Source organism: Eptesicus fuscus, chromosome 4 (assembly GCF_027574615.1).
Source record: "Eptesicus fuscus isolate TK198812 chromosome 4, DD_ASM_mEF_20220401, whole genome shotgun sequence".
Taxonomy (NCBI): Eukaryota; Metazoa; Chordata; class Mammalia; order Chiroptera; family Vespertilionidae; genus Eptesicus; species Eptesicus fuscus.
Genome location: NC_072476.1, coordinates 54316576 through 54341670, shown reverse-complemented (window position 1 = coordinate 54341670; position 25095 = coordinate 54316576). Strand labels below are relative to the sequence as shown.

General features: G+C 42.8%; 1 long non-coding RNA gene across 2 annotated transcripts in view; it reads right to left on the bottom strand.

Moving 5' to 3' along the window:
* LOC129148711 (uncharacterized) overlaps positions 1-25095 on the bottom strand; it is a 46854-nt gene that overhangs the window by 9045 nt on the left and 12714 nt on the right. The window contains exon 3 of one of the 2 annotated variants that reach the window (XR_008555671.1): positions 22111-22173. The exons of the other annotated variant lie outside the window; for it this stretch is intronic. This is a non-coding gene — a long non-coding RNA (uncharacterized LOC129148711). Of the gene's footprint in view, positions 1-22110; positions 22174-25095 lie in introns of those variants that run through there. 2 annotated transcript variants of the gene reach the window in all.

Genomic DNA, 25095 nt, shown 5'->3' with positions numbered 1-25095 from the left:
AAACTTGTGTTTAGTAGAACTCAGATCTGTCATGAGTAGAACAGAGGCTAATTGGGCCTCCTCTCAGCTCTCATTCCTGCCACACTCTTCTTCCAGCCTCTAGTCCTTTGGTTCCACCTTGGCTTCTGCTGCTATAATAGCCTTGCTGGCTTAATTCTGCATTAATTCCACACTGGAATCCTGAGCCTCATGTCTCCTTTTTGACCACGGATCAGTCTCACCAAAGTGGCTTAGCTTCCAAGATAACACAGGTACCATCAGAGAGGTGACCACTTTTCAGAGTCCTAAATTGGGAGTAAGATGAAACCTCACCTGTCCCAAATCTGTTTCTACCTGCTCCATTCCCAAACCTACTGGTACTCTCTGACTTATCTCACACACTCTGGACTTTAGCTTGGAGAGAGAAAATACTTTTTGCTTTCTCTGAGACCTATAACAAAATTCCCAGGCGAGGAAAGGTATCTGTACTTCCTGTGGTCTATATCCTCCTCGCTCTGTCATTAAGAACCATCTGGTGGTTTCATTGTCTAAGGCAAAGAAGAAATGTCTTTATTCTACAGAAGAATGTTATAAACAGAGTCCTACAATCATAATACCCAAGCTATTACGAGCAGGAGGGAGATAAAGAAAATGGAAATCCTGTCTTAAAATAATCGCCTGGCTATTGTGCTACTTTATAATCTTGTTTGGTGAAACAGAAACTCTTTATTCTCTGCCCTTGCTTTCCTTTTCCAGCAAATTCTGGTCTCTCCCCAGACATTTGTACTGCTGAAGCTGAATAGGATTGAGAGAGATGGAGATAGAGACAGAGACAGAGATAGAGATAGATGTAGAGAAAAAGAGACAGAGAGAGACAGAGAAATACTTTTCAAAACATAACTATTACTCCATAATTTATTTTATGTATGACTATGCCATATGGGCAAAACTGTAAGATATAAATCCATTTGGGGATAATTTTAATAATCATGTGAGTCTTGAAATCCCTTGCATTTCAGAGTTTGTTAGCATTGGATGCTCAGAGTAGGGAAGGGTGTGGCTCTGCTCACAAGCCTGGTGATACTTTATGAAAGTGACTGCTGTTTTTCCCAACTCCCTGAATCTATGTCACTATATCAAATTTAAGCTTCTCAGGATGGAAGTAAGAATAATTTGGAAAAACTAGTATCTCAGCTCAGAAAGTTTCTAGTAGATTCTTTTCTCCAGCATTGACTATTACCTCCTCTGAGTTGTTATAAACTGTATCATATAGAATTCATATCAAGCCTTGAATTAAGAGTCAAGTTATGACACATTATGATTGTTTTTAATTCCCAAGTATGTGTTTATTATTTAAGGAATTCTGGCTCTTCTTTTTAAAAATGTGTTCTCAATTTTAATGTAGTGATAAATTTCCAAATTTACTCATGGTCATTGACAAAAGAAGATTTAGCATAATAATTGGTGGTAGAGTCCTCTAGAGATAGGCTTACATGGGATTTAATTCAAACAGGAAAGTTTTCAGACTTCATATTTTTATTTTATATGTCTTTCTCACAGAACAAATCCCCTCAGGAGCAGTGAATTTCGGATGTGTTGTCTCTGCTGGTTTATTAATGACACTGTCTGGTGGACATCGATGAGTCACTCAAGGGCTGTAACAGATTCCCATCTTTCCTTAAGTGTCCTGTCCTAGTTTATATCAGTATAGCAAGGTAGAAAACAATTCACGCGTATAAACCTGAGGCTAATGTGGCAGCTGAGTTTTAGGTGTACAACAAAGTTCTAAATATTTAATGTACAGGGTTCTTTCTAATTTCAGAAGAAATATGAAGGTGGTGCTCCTGAAATCTGAAAGTGAAGGATTACGGTTCAAATGACTTCATGTTGGCATTAGTTGGTTCAGAAGAGATGAAACCATTTCAGAGAAAACCACTTTTCTCTGAAAAGAACGGGGAAAAAAAAATCTTTACATGTGTGTTTAATTTTTACATAGTAGCCACAATATTTCCTTTGATCTTAAGAGCATGACATAAAGCTAAATAGCACTATGAAAAAGTTATTCTTCAGAAATGAGCTATAATGCCTTTTACTGGACAAACTGGAACTATTAAGAAATATTAGAAATCTTTTTCTATAATAAATTGATATTATATTATTGTGAAAAACATCAGAGCTTCTCTCTTCCTTAAGCTTTGACATTTATTACAATGTACAGTCTACCTCCATGTTTGTTTTTATAATAACAGTATGAAAAAATAAAATATCTACTGAAAAAATATAGTACATATAGCTGTCAAAATTGCCTATGTCAAAAAAAGAAAGCAGAACAAGTTTGAACTTCACCAAAATAGCTATATATATTAATTTTTCTTTGGTCTCTTAACTGTGTCTATCTGGAAAACCAAATGCCCCAAAGGTTATATAAAAATATTTTAAAGCTGATTATAATCATTTAATGAGAAAATCCATGTTTCCTCCAGGTAATAGGGACTGATTAAGCATAAAGAGTGGCAGAACATAGCCATCTTCCTTCTCCTCAGATGATATCAGAATACAGACCTGAGGGATCTTTGATGAAAGCATGCAAAATGAGGATTTATTTAGGTAACATCAAGCCAGGGTATTTGGGTAAAACTAGCAGTAACATTCCAGTATTTTAATAAATGAAATAATCTTTACATTACTAGAAGCTTACATCTCACAAACAATTCAGGAACTAGTTTTCCCACATTTTTCTTAAATCACATTTAAGGTACTGAATCCTATAAATAAGTCTAATTAGCATAAAACAAACACATTTTAATAACATTTTTAATATGAAACAGCATTGAAATCTGATGCCTAGCCAGACAAGAACTTAAAATTGACTAAACTGTTTCAAATGCTATGTCTTTAAATTAATTTATGTTGAACACAGTGGGTACTAGAATCCATTCTGGTTGCTATGACAACAGACACTGAAAATTTAAAAATCCAGCAGCAGGCTCAATTCCCTGCAAAGAGGGCTATTTTACATTAAAATTACATATCACTGCAACAGTTTTGATGAAACATATTAAACAGATAAATATGCAAGTCATCTTTCATAAGACAATTTAATTAGTGTATGTGAGATGCCACGTTTATCATTTTAACTTAAATTTTCTCCTAGCTACATTTAAAGAGTGATTTGAAATCTAAATTTCAGAAAGCAAGCAACTAATTATCAAAATGCTACACTAGGGAAAGGAAAGACACCTAAACCATGTAATAAAAATGTTATAGAGTATTTGCTTTTCAAATGTACCCTTGGCTGTTGGGCCATTCTCCTAAGATGGAACTTAAAAGAACAACAAAAGAAGGACATGCTTTCATATGAATCATTGATTTTTTTTGGTTTGATAAAATACATTATATTTTATCTGTAGAGTCTTTTAATTGGTTGTAAAATTACTGGATTTGAAAACGATTGTGTTTCTATCATTGTAATACAGTTTTTATGTGGTCAAGGCTCATCAATTCTACCAAACTAACATACCCACTCATGTAGCCCAAAAAACAGTCATCTTGTATATATAAACCAAATGGAGGGAAATGAGACATGAGGGGCTGTCAATCAATGTGTGCCAAAGAGGAGAGAAATATGGAGGTCTCAGGAAGTGATACTCCTCCCTCTGTCTACTTCCATTTTGGAGTGTGAAGGGCAAGAGAAATGACTGCTGGGTAATAGTTAAATGCACATCATGATAGCCCGGTTTACCAATCTATCTTTAAAAACACACTTTTTTTTTTTTTTTCAGGACAGGCCATTTTCTTGTTATTTAGTCTGCTAAAATGTAATACTACTTTTGAACTGGCTCATCTTGAGATATGGACTAAAATTGGTTCCTTTCAGGTGTATCCCTATGCCAAGAGTTAATTCTATTTGGAAATATAGAGATTTCCTTTTTTGTGTTCATTTTTAAATTTTCAAATTAGATCATTTAATCAAGCTGTATGTTTTCAAATCTTATTTACAAAAAAAACAGGAGGTGTGGAAGATTATAGAAAGAAAACATTTTTTCTTCTCTATAAGTAGGTCCCCTATATAAAAAATTTCCCTAACACACAAGAATTCTAAGTCTACAGAAGATCTCAAGAGTCTAGGGATATTTATTCAGTTTGTTAACTCTATTTTTTACAGTTCAGAGGGATGCCCAAAAATTCCACTTTATTTGCCTTCCAAACTTTTTAAAAAAAGAAATGAAACACTATTTGGATCCAAAATATGTACTGTTCTTGGAATATAGACTGTGGAGACAGAAATCCATAAGAATGTCCACATTTCAAATACATTTTAAAGAAATGGAAAATCAAACTATTTTAATATGTGAAATCCAATATTGCTTCTCCACTCTGAAATTATAGGATATTAATTATGTTGAAAACATATTTATCATCAGAATAAATATTACCCATGATGATTCAAAGAAAGAATTTTTTTCTATTAAAAAATACATGAGATTAAAAATATAAAAACTCATTCATGTTATATATTTTCATTTGTTTCTTTTCAAGTGGTTTGAAAAGAAAGAATTAGCTAAGATCCAGTGGGTAGAGAACTACAAATAAGATTTCAATTTTGTAGTTTTAAAACCATATGTTTATATAATCTACATGGAACACTATGTACTATTAAAACCATTCTTCAGTCTTCAACAGTCCTCTTTAGGTATTTATAGGCCTTGAGATAGGTATTTATAGGCCTTGAGATACATCCAACTGTTAGAGTTTGCAATGGCTTTTTACACATTCCTGTTTAACTTGTCAGCAACAACATTTATAGATGTGCTACATGGCATAAGAAATTATTTTTATTTAATTTGTACCTCTTAAAAATCATTCATTATCCATGTATAAATAATACAAAGATGTTTAACATTACTAATTTGGTGTTATAGGTGAAGAGATATATTTCCTCCCCTTTATCATTCAAAAACTCCACATATTTTGAACTTCTGTCATGAAAAAGGCATGTAAAGGATACAGTCTAATAGGGGGATAAGAATAATACACTGATATTGATTATGCAAACAATGATGAGACAAGGTAGTAAAAAATGATTTTTGCTTGAACATATCAGGAAAGACTTTCTGGAGAAGATGGCATTTGTGCTAAGGCTTGAATTTGCAGAGTATAGAGGCCTGTACAGATAAAAAGGAAAGGCCTTCCAGGAAGTAGGGCTAGTGTAAACAAAGACGCCATAGGGGAACATGTAGACTATTACCTCCCTACCTGTAGCTGGTACTGAGATATGTAATACCATATTCCCTCAGCACACACTTCTCTACACCCATGGCTACTAACGAAAAACACCTATCACTCTGGTTATAAAAGAAAATTTGGTCCATTCCAGGCAAGCTGGAAGTGCCAATTACAGGCAGTCCTCGGGTTACATCGGAGATCCAAGAGATCCGTTCCTTCGGCGTAATGTCACGTGATTTTCACCGCAAGTCAGAACCCACTTACATAAGCACCTACGTCACTCACATGGAGCACATACACAGCAGTAATGAAGTGAAACAGTAAAAAAAAATTTAAAAGAAGGATAACAATTCCTGACCTTTACTTGTGGTAAATAAATGATAAAAAACATAAAGCACATTTGTACATAAATCGAAATGATGAAACTTTTTTTTAATAAATAAACTAGTGGCCCTGTGCACGAAATTTGTGCACATTAAAAGGGGATTAATTAGAGGAAATAATTTAATATTGCTATTTGCCCTTTCTCTATAATAGAAGTGTCAGAGATGAAAGAAAATTAGTAAAATGTATATGAAAACCTTCCTCCTGTCAGAATCTGAGGCGCACCACGGGACCCAGAGTCAAGTCCCTGCCCACCCACATGCACCTCATAATCGCATGAGACCCAGACCCGGCTGCCCCCCCCAATTGGGCTAGATCCAGACCCGGCCAGTCCCACCCTTGTCAACCCCCGCCAGTCAGGGGGCATAGCCTCAGGTCCCCTGGCCCAGCGCCAGGACCAGGGGCATGGCTTGAGGTCCCCCAGCCCAGACCGGGGTGGGGAGCATGCCTTGAGATCCGCCGTCAAGCCCCACCAGGTGGGGGACATGGCCTGAGGTCCCCCATCAAGCCCCGCCAGGAGGGGGCAGGCACAGCCTCAGGTCCCCTGTCAAGCCCCACTGGGCGGGGGTGGGGGTGGGGGCGTGGCCTGAGTTCCCCCAACCCAGCACTGGGGGTGCACCTTGAGGTCCCCCATCAAGCCCCGCTGGGTGGGGGGCACGGCCTGAAGTCCCCTGTCAAGCCCAGCCAGACAGGGGGGCACAGCCTCAGGTCCCCTGGCCTGGTGCTGGGGCGGGGGGTGCGGTCTGAGGTCCCCTGTCAAGCCCCACCTGGTGGAGGGCGCGGCCTGAGGTCCCCCGGCCTGGCGCTGGGACAGGGGGAGCAGCCTGAGGTCCCCGAGCCCAGCACCAGGATGGGAAGCACACCTTGAGGTCCCCCGTCAAGTCCTGCCAGACGAGGGGCATGGCCTCAGGTCCTCTGGCCTGGTGCCGGGGCAGGGGGCTTGGCCTCAGGTCCCCTGTCAAGCCCTGCCAGATGGGGGGCGTGGCCTGAGGTCCCCTGTCAAGCCCTGCAGTTGGGGGATGCAGCCTGAGGTCCCCTGTCAAGCCCCTCGGGGGCGGGGGAGGGTGTAGCCTCAGGTCCCTGCTGATTGCTTGTTAAGGCTCCTTACAGGAACTTGGCCTCAGCTGTGGGTGCAGCCATCTTTGTGATGGAGTGATGTTCAATTAGCATATTCCCTCTTTATTAGATAGGATGGGAGATGGCGACTTAACCACAAAACGACATACCTCGAGTCCAACATAACCTGAGGACTGCCTGTATTTATCTCAGATGTAGCTATCAACCAGAGACCAAAGAGAGATTGGTGAATGGAACACCCCAGCTTCCTTGCCTTTCAGGTGGAATAATTTCAGGTGCAACTCTTAAAAGGCTTCCCAGAGTCCCCCATTTCCCCAGGACACAAGCCCAGTTTAACTACAGTAATCATTTGCTTGATAGTAAATTCTTTTATTTTCTTTATTTCTTAAGGTATTACATATGTGTCCTTATCCCCCTGATAATAAATTCTTTATTGGTCTCATTTCCTTTCCTGCCTAACTTGCCCACTTTCCTGCTGCTGTTTCCTGGGATGACCTTGAATAAACCACTTGCACTTGAATCCTTCTCTCTCAGTATGCTTCAGAGGAAAACCAAACAAAGCAGTATTTATTCCTACTTTGACCAGTCCTTGCCATCTTTGTCTTCCTGGGAGAAATCACTAAAGCTCAGAAGCCTAAATCACACAGGAATTCAAGTCTGAAGAATTCTCATTCCTCCCTTTTAATCCTCGGTCATCCAGAATTTCAAATTTCCTGTTAATAAAATACAGTGGGTGGGTACCCACCCCCATTCCCCCGATGACTCATCCTGCAGTCTAGTGTTTCCAGACCATTTTGAAAAGGTCAGGAGAGCTCTGACTTAGCCCTCCTTCTAGGCTCATACTTTAAATCAGCAGGTTCTTCTTCCAAATTTGTTTTATAGAGAACAATAACAACTATGTAACTAAATATGTTCAATATCTAAAGGCCATAGTATAGTAAAAGTACCAAGCTCCCAAGAACCATTAGTCCAAATTTCATTTTTGCTTTGCATTTGTACAAGAAGTACTGTTTCTAAATCTTTCTTTTGATTAATAAAACACAACCATTTTATCAAAAATATGTTTTTATGAAGTGTTTATTTTAATTGGAAATGTCAGCTCTAACTATGAAGTTAGGAAGACCTGAGTTCAAATCCTGACTGCAACTCTCACTAGCTATAACATTAGACATATTACTTGCCCCTCCAGACTTCCTTATCTTCTCTCCCTCAATTAGAAATAATAAAAGTACCCAGATTTACAGTAACCATTAGGAATAGATGAAATAAGGTTTGTATAGCCTAACATGTAGTAAGTACTCATGTTAATTTATTTAAAAAGGGATCTGGTAATGCTTCATTCACTAATTCAATTAACATTTATTGAGCATCTGTTTATTGCTAGACCCTGTGATGAATAAAATACAATCTTTCTCCTGCCCTCCAGGAGCTTACAGTTTATGGATAAGACAGATACACTTTTTAAAATGAACAATTAAACATATAAACTACATTATATCATATTCAATATACTGTCACATATTAATACTTAATTGGATAGTTACCACGGAAACTATATTTTCCTTGACTACAGCAACAGTAAAAAATGCTATTCAGAATTTCTATGCTTTAGAGACCACAGCAGTATTCAGCATCCACTTACTTTATATTTGGCAGATTAAATTGCATAACCTTGTAATTCTTAAGAACTATTTTCTTTCTATTACCAGGGTGTTAACATTTGGATGGCTGATACTTAAGAAAATGAGAATAAGTGCTGTTAAACCCTGGGTCATGGTAAATGTAAAGAGAAATTATAACCATGTAAGGCTTTGTTGTGGTCCAAGAGAAATGAATTGCTGGTCTGCCTAACTTATCATGTCATGCCACTAAAATTACCACCAGTGTCATTAACTGATATCAATTGGCTAAGTGTTTAGGGGTCTGGAATGTTTAATATTCTCCTGACAAAAATATCTAGTAATATGTTCTGTTGATCGCTGGAGCAAAAGCTCACCCTGCTTCCTGTTCCACACATTTGCAGCATGTTTCATTCTTATCTAAGAAAGTATTTTGTGTATGTGCTGCATGCACTTGACCCAGCATGCTCCAAACTTGCTCATTTCCGTAGCTCATCCTCACATGCCATTCCTCACATGGGGAGCACACAGCATGGGGCCCTCCCAGACCTCTCTCACACCTCTTGAGGATAAGCAGGGTGTCATTTGCTGGGATTACGAAGGAGAGGAAGAGCCTGTGATGAAGTGGCTCAAGATCTGCCAACAGGTTTAGTGAGGTGTTTAATTGAGACATGGAGAGCCCTCGCTGATGTTCATAACTCAACCATCATGCATTCATCTCGTAACAGCTGTCTCTCACACCTATTTTTTAAACTGTTTGTACCTACTGCCCTATAAGAATATCACCAATTTTCTTTTAAAAATGATAAAGGGATATCTCTTAACACTTGGAAGATGGATCAAGCCTTCATCTTAACCTTGTCTTCTCAGCTTTGCAAAAGTTAATGTCTAATTTTTTTACAAACCATTTGCTTATAAGGCATACATTTTAATAACTATTTCTACTTTGAAGACAATTGTAACCTCCTTAATCCTAGTTCTTGAACTCTCTTTTACAAACATTATATTTTTTAGAATGACAAACATAACTTTATTTCTGCTCTTAAATAAGCAATACATTTTCTTTTCATGAAGAAAGGATAAATTCTGCAATTAAACATCAAGCTAATCATCTTATTTCTTGAAGGAGCTTCTCCTGAATGATTTGAGAATTAAGTTCTTATGTTGGAAAGATCTTCGGAATTAACTTTTCCAGCATATCTGACCCTTTCATACTACAAATTCAACCAATTATTTGTTGGGGTAGGGAAATACCAAAAGAAAAAGGAAGAGGTGGCAGGAAGCCAAGGAAAAAATACCACTATTTTTTTCTTTTAAACCACAAGGGAGTCAGAGAAAAAGAGGGCCAGGAGCAAGTAAAGGCCAGGAGGTGCTAAAACTACCACTAAACCAGTGCAAATGCCTGGAGAAGAATCAATGATGAATAAAAACCCAGACAAGCCCTGGATCCGGGTGAGGCTGGGTCCCGGGTCCGGGTGAGGCCACACGCCCCTGGGTCTGGGAGAGGCCACGCAACCCTGGGTCCAGGTGAGGCCATGTGTCCCTGGATCCAGGTGAGGCTGGGTCCCGGGTCCGGGTCAGGCCACGCGCCCCTGGGTCTGGGAGAGGCCACGCGCCCCCGGGTCCAGGTGAGGCCATGTGTCCCTGGATCCGGGTGAGGCCTCGCGCACCTAGGTCCGGGTGAGGCCATGCGCCCCTGGGTCTGGGAGAGGCCACGCGCCCCTGGGACCGGGTGAGGCCATGTGTCCCTGGATCCGGGTGAGGCCTCGCGCACCTATGCCCAGGTGAGGCCACGCGCCCCTGGGTCTGTGAGAGGCCACGCACCCCTGGGTCCAGGAGAGGCCATATGTCCCTGAATCCGGGTGAGGCTGGGTCCCGGATCCGGGTGAGGCCACGCGCCCCTGGGTCTGGGAGAGGCCATGTGTCCCTGGATCCGGGTGAGGCCTCACGCACCTAGGTCCGGGTGAGGCCATGCGCCCCTGGGTCTGGGAGAGGCCACGCGCCCCTGGGACCGGGTGAGTCCATGTGTCCCTGGATCCGGGTGAGGCCTCGCGCACCTAGGTCTGGGTGAGGCCACGCGCCCCTGGGTCTGGGAGAGGCCACGCGTCCCTGGGTCCAGGTGAGGCCATGTGTCCCCGGATCCGGGTGAGGCCACGCGCCCCTGGGTCTGGGAGAGGCCACGTGCCCCTGGGTCCAGGTGAGGCCATGTGTCCCTGGATCCGGGTGAGGCCTCGCGCACCTAGGTCCGGGTGAGGCCACGCGCCCCTGGGTCTGGGAGAGGCCATGCGCCCCCGGGTCCAGGTGAGGCCATGTGTCCCTGGATCCGGGTGAGGCCTCGCGCACCCAGGTCTGGGTGAGGCCACGCGCCCCTGGGTCTGGGAGAGGCCATGCACCCCTGGGTCCAGGTGAGGCCATGTGTCCCCGGATCCGGGTGAGGCCTCGCACACCTAGGTCCGGGTGAGGCCACGCGCCCCTGGGTCTGTGAGAGGCCACGCACCCCTGGGTCCAGGTGAGGCCATGTGTCCCTGGATCCGGGTGAGGCCTCGCGCACCTAGGTCCGGGTGAGGCCACGCGCCCCTGGGTCTGGGAGAGGCCACGCGTCCCCGGGTCCGGGTGAGGCCATGTGTCCCTGGATCCGGGTGAGGCCTCGCGCACCTAGGCCCGGGTGAGGCCACGCGCCCCTGGGTCTGTGAGAGGCCATGCACCCCTGGGTCCAGGTGAGGCCATGTGTCCCTGAATCTGGGTGAGGCTGGGTCCCGGGTCCGGGTGAGGCCACGCGCCCCTGGGTCTGGGAGAGGCCATGTATCCCTGGATCCGGGTGAGGCCTCGCGCACCTAGGTCTGGGTGAGGCCACGCGCCCCTGGGTCTGGGAGAGGCCACGCGCCCCTGGGTCTGGGTGAGGCCATGTGTCCCCGGATCCGGGTGAGGCCTCGCACACCTAGGTCCGGGTGAGGCCACGCGCCCCTGGGTCTGTGAGAGGCCACGCACCCCTGGGTCCAGGTGAGGCCATGTGTCCCTGGATCCGGGTGAGGCCTCGCGCACCTAGGTCCGGGTGAGGCCACGCGCCCCTGGGTCTGTGAGAGGCCACGCACCCCTGGGTCCAGGTGAGGCCATGTGTCCCTGAATCCGGGTGAGGCTGGGTCCCGGGTCCGGGTGAGGCCACGCGCCCCTGGGTCTGGGTGAGGCCACATGCCCCTGAGTCCGGGTGAAGCCTTGCCCCTGGGTCAGGCCGAGACCAAACCAGAGGGAGTTGGACCTACGTTACCACCATTTGTCCACCATCCAGAGCTGAGGGGTCAGTGCTGACATGTACACATAAGGAACTGGTGGACATTGAAATTGGGTCTCTAAAGAACTGTTGGTCCAGAAAGAAACTCACTACAGACTGATTCATTTGCCTGTCAGCATAACTATTATTGCTCGTCTCACATTCAGTTCTTATAAGTATATCTCTAGGGACACATGATCTCGCTCATCTAGGGGAAATGATGAACAACATAGACTGATGAACAAGAAAAGAACCAGAAACAAGGAGGCATCGATCGGACTAGCGGGCCTCAGAGGGCGGATAGGGGAGGTTGGGGGGAGCGGGGAGAGATCAACCAAAGGACTTGTGTGCATGCATATGAGCCTATCCAATGGTTAAGTTCAACAGGGGGTTGGGGCATCCGTGGGGAGGGGTGTGGGATGGGAATGGGGGGATGAGGACAAATATGTGACACCTTAATCAATAAAGAAATTAAAAAAAAAAAAAAAAAAAGAAAACAAAAACCCAGACAAGGACAGTACAGGAATGAAAGTTATGAGATAATTTCATTTATAATCACTGATACTAAAACATTAGCAAGTGATATAAAAAAAAAAATACTTGTGACTACATTAGATTTATTCCACAAATGCAAGAATGGCTTGAATTAGAAAACCTAGTATTGCAATTGAACAGATTAAAGAAGAGAAACCATATGTTCATCTTAATAGATGGAGGGGGAAATGTTCTGAAATTGAACACCTGATCATAATAAAATTTTGAGTAAATCTGAAATGGTACAGAGTTAATGACAAGGGTTGAAATAAATTAGTAGTAACTAAATCATTAGGTAGAGGCCTGTAAGAAATTATACATTGAGCATTTTGTTAATGCTGTAAGTAGTCTGTAAAACCACTTTTAAATATAGATTTTTTTAACTTAATCCTGCAACTAGAGATTAAGGAGGTAAACCTTTTCTACATTTTCAACTCAACTTCCACATTCAACAAATTATTAAATACTGCCATGTAGTATTCATCACTCTGTGAAGCTACAAAGTCACGAGAGCTTTCCTGCCCACTGTAAGTCGGTTTTAAACCTCCAGGGCTTCAGTTCCACATGAATGGATGTGAGGACCAAGTCAAAAGTTAAAGGGGTGAGGCTAACCTGGTAGATATATAAATACATATCATCATGCTGAATACTCTTAATGGGGCACAGTCACACCAACTACATTTTATCACTTTCTACTCATTATTTCAATAATAATAACAAATCATATAGTTTAATCTTTACTTTTGCCTCTTAATAATAAATTCTAACATAAAGACCACATCAAAAATTTCAGAAATGTAATCCTCTATAAGGAGAAAGGAGATCCTGCAACTATAAACTACCTGTTTATAGTTGCAGGATCATAAACCTAATTGCTCAAAAAACTTAGGAAATTATATGTTACAGTTGTTTTAAAAGTTTGTGGGGTTTTTTATTGCTTTCAGAGAGGATGGGAGAGGGAGAGAGGGATAGAAATATCAATGATGAGAGAGAATCATTGGTTGTCTGCCTACTGCACACCCCACACTGGGGATGGAGCCCACAACCTGGGCATGTGCCCTGACTGGGAATCGAACCGTGACCTCTTGTTTCATAGATTTATGCTCAACCACTGAGCCGCACTGGCAAGCAGGGTTGATTTAATGTGGGAGATCAAGCACTCATTCTATTTTTGTCATTTGGAGGAATCTTATGTTGCTATGTTATATGATTTTAATGATGAGTAATGTCATTGTATTTAGTCCTATAAATATACTAGAGGCCCGGTGCATGAAATTTGTGCACTTGAGAGGGGTGTCCCTCAGCCCAGCCTGCACCCTCTCCAATCTGGGACCCCTTGGGGAATGTCCAACTGCCGGTTTAGGCCACCTAAACCGGCAGTTGGACATCCCTCTCATAATCCAGGTCCACTGGCTCCAAACCACTCACCTGCCTGCCTGCCTAATGGCCCCAACTGCCCTTCCCTGTAGGCCTGGTCACCCCCAGGGCCCTCCCCTGCTGGCCTGCTCACCCACAACAGCCCTCCTCTGCCAGCCTGGTCGCCCTCAACTGCCCTCCCCTGCTGGCCTGGTTGCCTCCAACTGCCCACCCGTATTGGCCTGATTGCCCCCATCTGCCCTCCCCTGCTGGCCTAGTCTCCCCCAACTGCCTCTGCCTCAGCCCCTACCACCATGGCTTTATCCGGAAGGAAGTCGGACATCTGGAAGATGGCCGGTCGACCTGGTCTAATTAGCATATTACCCTTTTATTAGTATATATAAATTTTATGAAATAACTTCTTATATGGGAGAGGTATATTCAAGGTTAGAGGTAGAAATCCAAGCAGCATGTTTTCAGAATAATAAAGAAAAATTTTGGCTGCAATAAGGGGTTTGTGTACAGAATAGTTAGGAAGTAAATAAAGTCAGTGTTTTGGACTGAATATTTGTGTGCCCTCACAATTTTTATGTTGAAATCCTAACCCCCAAGTCATGAGGATGGAGTCCTCAAGAATAGAATTAGTGCCTTTATAATAAACTAGAGGCCTGGTGCACAAAATTCATGCACGGAGGGGGAGGGCCCCTCAGCCCAGCCTGCATCCTCTCCAATCTGGGACCCCTCGAGGGGTGTCCGACTGCCCAGTGGGATCGGGCCTAAACAGGCAGTCGGAAAGCACTCTCACAGTCCAGGACTGCTGGCTCCCAACTGCTCGCCTGCCTACCTTCCTGATTGCCCCTAACCGCTTCTGCCTGCCATCCTGATCACCCCCTAACCACTCCCCTGCCAGCCTGATTGATGCCTAACTGCTCCCCTGCCAGCCTGTTTGCCCCTAACTGCCGTCCCCTACAGTCTTGGTCACCCCTAACTGCCCTCCCTTGCAGGCCCAGTCACCCCCAACTTCCCTCCTCTACCAGCCTGGTCATCCCTAACTGCCCTCCCCTGCAGGCCTGGTCCCTCCCAACTGCCCTCCCCTGCTGGCCATCTTGTGCCGGCCATCTTGTGTCCACAAGGGGGCAGAATCTTTGACCACATGGGGGCAGCCATCTTGTGTGTTGGAGTGATGGTCAATCTGCATATTACTCTTTAATTAGATAGGATAGAGGCCTGGTGCATGGGTGGGGGCCAGCTGGTTTGCCCTGAAAGGTGTTCCGGATCAGGGTGGGGGTTCCCTTGGGGTGTGGGGCAGCCTGAGCAAGGAGCCTATGGTGGTTTGCAGGCCAGCCACGCCGCCCGGCGACCCAAGCGGAGGCCCTGGTATCTGGGATTTATTTATCTTCATAATTGAAACTTTGTAGCCTGGAGCGGAGGCAAGCCTCCTGCTTGCTCTGTGGTGGCAGCCATTTCTGTTTGGATTTATTTATCTTCTATCATTGAAACTTTGTAGCCTTGAGTTGAGGCCTAGGCAGGCAAGGGCATTCGGAAAGCTTGGCTTTCTCCATTGCCAGGGAAACCCAAGCCTCCCTCCTGCTCTCTGTGGCCACAGCCATCTTGGTTGGGTTTATTTGCATATTTGCTCCTGATTGGCTGGTGGGCGTGGCTGGTGGGTGTAGTGGAGGTATGGTCAATTTGCATATTACTCTTTTATTAGATAGGATACACAAGAGAACCTTCTCTCTCTCTCACTCTCTTGCTCGCTCTCTCCATCCCCTTCAAACCCCACCCTGTAAGGATTCAAGGAGAATAGGATGGTCATTTTCAAACCAAGAAGAGGGCGCTCACCAGATACAGAAATTATCAGGACCTTGACTTTGGAGTTCCCAGCCTGCAGAACTGTGAGGAATAATGTTTGTTGTTTAAGTCACCAAGTTTACAGTATCCTAATATATAAAAACCGAGGGTCCATAACGACTGACTGAAGGCTCAACCAAACACCATAAGTCAGTCCTGCAGTCAGTGCTGGGTTGCCATGATGACCCAGCACTGACTGCCGCCAGTGCGGGTGTGGCAACCCAGCACTGACTACTGAGGGGATTGCAGATCAGGCCCGGAGAGAGGCCCAAAGAGAGAAGCAGGGTCTGATCTGCAGCCTCCGTGGCAGCTATTGATCAGCCGTTGCCTCTCTCTTTCTCTCTGGGCTTCGCCAGCAGCCGTGCCTCTGTTTCTTTCTGGGCCTCTGAGGGGGCTACTGATCAGCCCTGCCTCTCTGATCAGGCCCGGAGATAGGCCCAGAGATGCTGACTAGCATAGAAACCAACCAATCAGAACCAAATCTGGGTGAACTATGAGGAGCCAGTTGGCTGCCTAGGAGGTGGAGCTTTTGACACTGACTGGCATAGAAACTGACCAATCAGAACCAAATTGGCCAACTGGGGAGGGCAGTTGATGGCAAGATCAGGCTGGCAGGGGAGGGCAATTAGGGGTGATCAGGGAGGCAGAGGCAGTTAGGGGAGATCAGGCCGGCAGGGAAGGGCAGTTGGGGCAAGATCAGGCAGGCAGAGGGGGGCAGTTGGGGGCGATCAGGCCGGCAGGGGAGGGCAGTTGGGAGCTACCAGGTTGGCAAGGGAGGGCAGTTGGGGGGGACCAGGCTTGCAGGTGAGGGCAGTTGGGGGAGAGATCAGGCCGGCAGGGGAGAGCAGTTGGGGGCGATCAGGCCAGCAGGGGAGCAGTTAGGTGTTAATCAGGCCAGCAGGGGAGCAGTTAGGGGGTGATCAGGCTGGTAGGCAGAAGTGGTCAGGGGCAATCAGGCAGGCAGGCAGCTGAGTGGTTAGGAGCCAGCAGTCCCTGATTGTGAGAGGGATCTCTGACTGCTGGTTTAGGCCCAATCCCTGCCGGCCTAAACTGACAGTCAGACATCCCCCAAAGGGTCCCAGATTAGAGAGGGTACAGGCTGGGCTGATGGACACCCCCCAAGTGCACAAATTTCATGCACCTGGCCTCTAGTAATGTTATAAGAAACTAGACATAAATGATGAGAGTTCAGGCCAGCAGGGAAAGGCAGTCAGGGCAATCAGGCAGGCAGAGGCAGTTAGGGGTGAGCAGGCCGGCAGGGAAGAACAGTTAGGGGCAAAATCAGGCCAGCAGGGGAGGGCCATTGGGGGCGAGGTCAGGCCAGCAGGGGAGGGAAGTTGGGGGCGATATCAGGCCGGCAGGGGAGGGCAGTTAGGGGCAATCAGGCAAGGCAGGAAGAGAGGTTAGGGGCAATCAGGCAGGCAGGCAGGCAGAGGCAGTTAGAGGTGATCAGGCAGGCAGGTGAGCAGTTAGGAACCAGCGTACCCAGATTACAAGAGGGATGTCTGACTGCTGGTTTAGGCCTGATCCCTATGGGACATCCCCCGGCAGTCAGACATCCCCCAAAGGGTCCCCGATTGGAGAGGGTGCAGGCTGGGTTGAGGGAACACCCCTCCGTGCATGAATTTCATGCACTGGGCCACTAGTTTGTTATAGTAACCCAAATTGACTGACAGGTTCAAGAAGTCCTCACAATGTGGACCTAAAAGACAACACTTTGAAAAGTTTACAAAGAAAAATGTTACAATTGTTACTGGAAAAGGAACCTGACCCTTGGGGGGGGCCTGCCTAGGACCAGCCAGTACAGTGTGTGAGATCTTGACTTCCTGCAGGAAAAATTTCACAACACGCATCCAGATGACTATAAGGGACTATTTATTAAAGCTAGGAAGTAAAACAAGAAAGGGCTTAGCATAGAAGAAGCAACAGGAGAGCCTATACTGGGCTGCCCTAGTTCTCTGGGAAGTGAGAGAAAAGAGGGCCTTGGGATCAGTTGAAGGGTTAGCCTGGGACCAGCTGCCACTGCCCATTGCTCCCTTAGTTGCAAGACTAATGGAGTCCTTTAGGGTGTAGGAGATGCATGCTTGTGGGGGAAGAAGTGAGGGAAGAAGAGGGGAAAGGGAATGGTGAGAACTGCTCCCCAGAAGAACATGAGCTTGGTCCTTTGTCTTGAGGCTTTTTCTCTTTCTCTGAAGAGAACCTGAGGGGAGCTCTCAGGGGAGTGTTTCAACAGAATATTCATCAGTTTTCTAGGTGTGTTCCTTCAGAGTCCTGGTCTTCACTAATTGGTCAATGTGAGCACAGGGGGTCATTATCATTGCAGATGGTCCTGGTGTTGACCACCTGTTTTGCTGCTTTTCTGGGTCTGGAGCTGAAATACAACTGAGGCCTGGATGTTATTTCTACAGAGTGGACCTTCTGTATCTGCTGTAAATAGTTTGGTCATTTTGTTTAACTATGTCTTAGTTTCCCTATTCCATTTGTCCTGGCTCACTGGTCTGTCTCAATATGTAAATGTAGCTGTTTTGTTATACCCTTTTCTAGGAAAGACATTCATTCTTATGCCTTATGAAGAAGTTTGCTTCTGCTTCCTCCCAAATGGTTCCATTCTGAGACTCCCTGAACCCAGACAAAATAAATCTGTCCTTCAAAACCTGGAAGCTAATGGAAGGACCTGTAAGGGGTGGGTGGGCAGAGCTTGGGGAGAGTCCCTGAAACACTAGTATCTGAAAGGAGGGAATCTTTAGGGACCTATAACCAGGTTTATTTCTGTTGTCTTGGTTCTTTATTACTAGCACTCCCTCTCTCTATCAGAAATGACCCCATTTGGACAATAAATCACATGGCTGTCCTATTTATTGGCTGTCCACAGAGTACCTGTGGCTAAGCCCTTGGGCAAGGAGGCACTGCTACAGCTAATTCAGCTTGAATTGTCTTAAGTAGAAAGCTTTCCAGAATATATTCTAAACTATTTTGTAGATATATTTTAAAAGATTAAAGATATCTATGAAGATAGGGCAGGAGCAATAATCTATAAAAGTATTCATTAAGCTTAACGCAAAAATTCAAGAAGAGCACTCCAGTAAAAATATTCTTGGTATGATTTAAAATTTTTCTATTTATGGCTTCCAAAAATACTGTACAGAAAATCTGGGAAGAATAAATTAAATAATAATATCTTACATTATTGGGCATTTTTTCATGTGACAGGCAACATGCTAAAAAACAACAGTCTTGTCTGTAGACCCACCACTTATGGAAAATCATGCATTTCTAAGGAATATATATATATAGGATTTAAAAATCCTTCATAGGATTTTCACAAGGATTAAATGAAATTATATATATATAATTTCAGGATTAATCATATAATTTCATTTCATATATATAATTTCATTTAATCACAAGGATGAAATTTTATATATATATATTAAATGAAATTTTTATATATATATATATATATATATATATATATATATATATATATATATATAATTTCATTTAATCCTTGTGAAAATCCTATGAAGTGGGCACTATTATTCTGCTCACCTTGCATGTGAGGAAACAGAGGTGCAAAGAGGTTAGTTCATCCAGGACTCATAGCTGAGATATGCTGGAGTAAACCTCCAGGCAATTTAACCTCATAGTATATTTTTAAAACTACTTTGCTATAATGACTCATAATATGAACAAAAGCCAAAAATTCTTCCATTTAAAGTCCATTCGAACTACTTTTTTAAGAAATAGTAACTTTTGATGTGAGGTCCAACCTAACACTTTCTGCCTCCAGAGTGGGTGCTAATCTGGTTCCCTAGGCAAACACTGTCCCTTGCATCTCTGATAGACATTCATACATAGCACTAAGAGAATTCTGTCTCTGATATATGTCCTGAGATAGCAGGATATCCAAGAAAAGAATTGCCATCACTCCCTAACAGGTCTCTAATTTGGAACTATAGATTTTGTTTCATATATTTCTTCTTGGGCCTATAAGAAACTTGATTCTAATCCCTAAAGATATTGACACTGGGCTTCTATCCACCAGTATTACCCAAGCAGATATTAGAAATGGCTTTGACATTGTGTCAGTTAGTGATACTTTCAGCTACCAGAAACAAATCTCAATTGACAGTGGTTTAAACAAATGTAGGTTATTTTTCCACAACCCCAACACCAGAGTTACGTGGTTCTGTCACTGCTAATACTGCTCAAAAATGCTGTCAGGGTCCAGGCTCTTCCTGTCTTCTGGCTCTCTGTCAGGCTTCAGGATGGCTACAGTTTCATACCATGCTGTGTTTAAGGTAGGAAGAAGAGGAAAAGCATTTTGTACAAAGTTCATTTAACCCTTTCATCAGCAGACTTAAAAATACATCTTTTCGGTCACCTCTAGCCAAAGGAAGTATATGGGTTTCCAGCCTCCAGAAGGTGACCAATAGAGATGAAGGTTGGGAACATGTATGGATAAGGCAACCAAACATCTGCCACAGGAACCATCATGTGACTTGGGATCTTCAGGTTGGTGTGAACTCTACCCTTTCACCCAACACTGAAGGATGGGAATGTAGATAATGGGCAAGTGATCTCCATTCTCTATATTCTTAGAGGCATTTTCTTCCTCACTGTACCCCAAACTGTATTTGGTCATAGAGAAAAATATTCATCAAAATTTTACTATTTTCTCCAGCTCTGAAGTGTTTGTAACAGCTTTTTTTTTCTCTTTTCTTCTTTTCCCTCACCAATCTGAGAAATGTTGGACTTGAATATTATTATTAAAGTGAAAAGCCTTATTAATATATTGATATGGGCATGGTGAAATGTGTGGATGAAAAAATATGTATTATATATAGGGTGTCCCAAAGTTCCAAAAATGTATATACACACTGAATAATTATAAAGGCGGTGTTTATTAAAATACATTTCATTTTTAAAATTTAGCTACTAGGTGTTAAAGTGTGTATGCATTTTTGGGAGACACCCTGTATATAGTTGCTGGGGAAATAATAGTGATTCTTCACTCTGCGCATACACATTTCTTATCACTTCAATTTTTTTTTAATACAAGCATATATTGCTCTTTTAACCAGTAAAAGCAATGAAGATAGAAATAGACAGTTATTAAATTTCTCACTAGCTTTTCTGCTTCAGGCAGAATAACCCCAGTTCAATTAATCTTCCTGAAGGTCTTATTTTATAACCAACTTTGTGGTTAGAAAAACTTGTTGAAGGATAACTCTGAACCTTCAACAAGTTTTTCAACTATTCTCTAATAATTAGCAAATCTGCATGACTTAACCACTCAAGTCAGATTACTAAAGTGCTAAAACATTCATAAGCCATCCTCCCTCTTACAAATGAAAGTGAATGACTTACCCTCTGAAGTGCCCATGTGTCCCCAGAACGTGCTGACCTTGCACATTTTTGCTTGCCTTTTAGCTGTCAGGTTACCACACCTGCTGGTTTGTGAGTAGTGACTTTATTAGGTTTGTGAATAATGCCTCTTATCAATATAAAACCGGTGTCTTCTATAGGGAAATATCCTAAACTCTTGCCTCAAGTGAGATATATTTATTTTGATTGATAAGCCTAGTAATTTGTCCCAGAACTTTTCTTTTCAGTGAATTATATAATAGTATGTCCACTAGCCTTTGTCTTAATATGATAGAAGCAACTGCAAACTTTGCCTAATTTTCTTTTCCAGGGACACGAGTGACAGGCTCACAAAGTCTCAGACTGACTAAAAGGTGAGGGTAGGGAAGAGGAATGCTGTCTACCTCAAAACTGAGTCATGGTTTATGTGTTCAGCCACAAATTCACAAGGTTCACATGAGTCATGACCAGAAATAATGCCATCATTTTGTTCAGGAGGCTGTTCTCAAATTCTTCAGAAGTTTCTTTTTCTTGATAATCTGTACTAGGATGAGTCTAAGTTTTCTTGCTTGTATGCCTGACAGAATGATGGATCAATATTTGTTCATTAATATGGTAAACATAGAAGGAAAGGAATATTGGTGGTAAGGAGGGGCATCTCCTAACTTGCCAAGAAAAGGAAGTCAAACAATATACATCTTGCACTTTCCTTTTTATTCTACATAGAGATAATAATTTATTGTCTTTGATAGAGATAATACTTGTCCTATGACTGTAGTAAATTACTTGTCTTTTTTGCCCAATATTTGACACACTGTTTTTATGACATCCATGTAAAGTATGTAAATGAAGGTGTTGTAATAATATATTTCCAGTTATTTTTAACTATCCTAAAGTAGTTGGAAAATAGTAATGATCAAAAAAGCTTTCTGGCCGAAACCGGTTTGGCTCAGTGGATAGAGCATCGGTCTGCGGACTCAAAGGTCCCGGGTTCGATTCCGGTCAAGGGCATGTACCTTGGTTGCGGGCACATCCCCAGTAGGGGTTGTGCAAGAGGCAGCTGATCGATGTTTCTCTCTCATCGATGTTTCTAGCTCTCTGTCCCTCTCTCTTCCTCTTTGTAAAAAATCAATAAAATATATTTTAAAAAAAAAAAGCTTTCTGAGTATACAAAAGGTATACTTCAACATTGAAACACCAAAACCCACAAGTTTCTACTTGATAGTATATTTGTCTTCACTCAGAAGCTTTTGTCCTAGTTCTAGCAATCTTGATTAGTAGTGATGATAATGATGAAGATGCTAATGATAGCTACATATCCTAGGCACTGGCATAGGAACATTTCATTATTTTAATTATCCTTATAACTGTTTTAACTCTCTTAAGGGTAGACATTACTTACCCTCATTAATAGATGAGAAACTGAGACTGAGTGGTTAAGAAACTCACCCAAACTAGTAGAGGAAAAGCTCAGCTCCAACAGATCTATCTCTTCTATACCACATGGCCTTTCTGAAAAAGATTATCATTTATGTTCCTCAGCATTGCATTCTTGACCTTCTGCTTTTTACACGCATACTCATAAGAGAAGTGATTTCATCCAAATTTATGGCTGTGACCATCACTAGATGTTAACAATTCCTAAAATTACCTTCCAGTTCAGCTTTCTTTCCTTAGTTCTATATCTACATACTATCTTACTGCTCCTAGGATATGCTTACTGCAGTGTCCAACAGGGACCTCCAACTCAACATGTCCTGAATTATTATCTCATCTTCACTATTCCTCCTAATATCAGTTTCTTCTCTTTCCATCCTTTTCTTCCTATTGGGCAATATTATATACCTACTAGAGGCCCGGTGCACGAGATTTGTACACTGGAGGGGTGGAAGGGTCCCCTCAGCCCAGACTGCACCCTCTCGCAGTCCAGGAGCCCTCAGGGGATGTCCAACTGACGGCTTAGGCCCGCTTCTGGCTTAGGCTCATCCTCAGCGCTGCAGCGGAGGCAGGAGAGGCTCCCGCCACCTCTGCTGCGCTCGCCAGCCTTGAGCCCAGCTTCTAGCTGAGTGGCACTCCCCCTGTGGGAGCACACTGACCACCAGGGGGCAGCTCCTGCATTGAGCATCTGCCCCCTGGTGGTCAGTGCATGTCATAGCGACCAGTCATTCTGCCATTCAGTCGATTTGCATAGTAGCCTTTTATTATATAGGATTTTATTACCATATTTTTCAGCGTATAAGATGACTTTTTAACCCAGGAAAATCTTCTATACGCCCAGTCATCTTATACACCGGAAAATATGGTATATAGGATTTGCCCAAGCCAGGGGGTGTCCTTGACATTTTTCTGTCCTTCAACCCTCACATCCAATTGAAAAGTGAATCCTAGTGATTCTACCTCTTTAGTGGTTCTCAAACCCTCAAATCCATTCTCTCCTTTCCACTTCCACTTCTTAGTACCTTAGTAATCTTTCATATTTTGCCTGGTTTGCTTCAACAGAGTGCAAGATTCGAATGCCACTCATTCTGTGCTTCATAGAAATTTGTTTAACTTCTCATGTAAACATCTCTGTTTCTTAAAATCTGAAAGGAGAGTAGGATAAGTACATTTTCTAACCTGATTATTTAAGTTGGATACAATGAATATAACTACTATTACTAAATTGCTTCAAGTGTTTTATAACACTTGAATAGGTGGAATTTTTCAATTCTTTTCTTTTACCTGTTATTTCTGAACTATATAGATTATATGCAGTGCAGACATGTATAAATTGTAGACTGTGGCCGAAGTATCTTAATGCTTTATTTCTTACAGTATCTAACCTCTTAACTCCTTAAAAGCCCATGCTCTAAATGGCTGCCCGAAAGACCTTTTCTAAAATATAAATCTGATTCTCTCATGGTTCTGTTTAAAATTTTTCAATGGCTCCTTACTTACTGCCTCGAAGACAAAAATTCAAAATCTTTAGTTGATATAAAGGAAGTGGTCGGAGGCTATTTTCTGTGAAGGCAACTAACAATCAGCCCTACATAACAGTCCCTGAAGACATTACTAGATTATATTAGAAATGATGACCTAAATTTACACAGTATAGTTCTATCCACCGCACTGAACGTAAGAAGTCAAGATTCCATTGAAAGGGATTTCCTAAAGAAATGTTTCTATGTGAATGGCTAAATAAATAAATGCCAGTAAGTTAAAATTTTATGTCATTGTACTTTCAGATTTTACAAGAAAGGAAAACTTACATGAGAAGTCAAATGAATTATTTAAAAATACAGAATTAGTCTGGAGTGGCATGAGGCGTTGAATCTAGATCATAAGGGAAATTAAATATTAAGAGTCTTAGGCCAGGCTTACACAATGTAGGAAAAACTGACAAAATGATGAAATGTAAGAAATTAAAAGTTCCCAGTCATTATCTAATCCAGATGTCACAACCACAGGTCATATTTTGCCTGTAGGTAGACTTTATCTGGTCAGTACATATTTTTAAAACTTTTGAATTTTAATATCCTTAGCCCTTTCTAAGTTTCACCCACAAACCGGTGTCAGTTCGTGAAATGTTATTGGTCTGCAACTAGTTAACTACAGAAATTGAGCTTCAGCTTTAAGAAACTTTTATGCCATTTGGCGAGCTAACTGTATCTCTATTAAATCCAAACAGATAATTTGAGATGCACTGTTCTGGTTTACCACAACCCCCTCCATCCCCTATTCTTATTTTAGGCAACTTTCACTCAAATGCCAGTCATTTTAATTGAAGCCTCCTCTCCCATTCAATTAAATGCATTCACGCATGAGGCTGGAGACCTTCAACAGTATGGTAAGTGTCTTGCTGAGGTCTCAAAGAACCTCACATATCCTCCACATAGTGAATAAACTCAGTCACATATGCCTGGGGACTTAAAATTGCTAGGCCCCTCAAAAGACCTAGAGCAAAACTGATGTATATTTGAAAGCTTTTATTAGTACATCATGCTACACTTATGTACACATCAATACTACCCTTTTCCCAGTAGACAGTGAGACCAGAATTTATGAAGGGGCAAGGGCATGTGATGGGGCTAGAAACAAGCTCAAACAGTTGGAAGATCTGCAAACAGCAAGCATACGTTTTAAACCATTCTAATCATCCTTTTATTGACTTATCTTTTCTTCAAACCACTGTGATTATCTGATTCCAAGTGCCAAGATTTTGGATTCCTGTAACAGTTTTCTTAACAATTTCAGCTTACTAAAGCATATCATATCTCTGAATGCTACAAGGCACAGAGCAATACCATGATTTTATAAAGCAATTACCTCACCTGTACCCAAGATACATTTACTTTTCACCTAGAAGTAAAGCTGAGAGCAGAAATATTTCCTACAATATCCAAGTCATTTCAACTGTGTTAAATATAAACTTAATCATTTGAATTTTCTCCCATA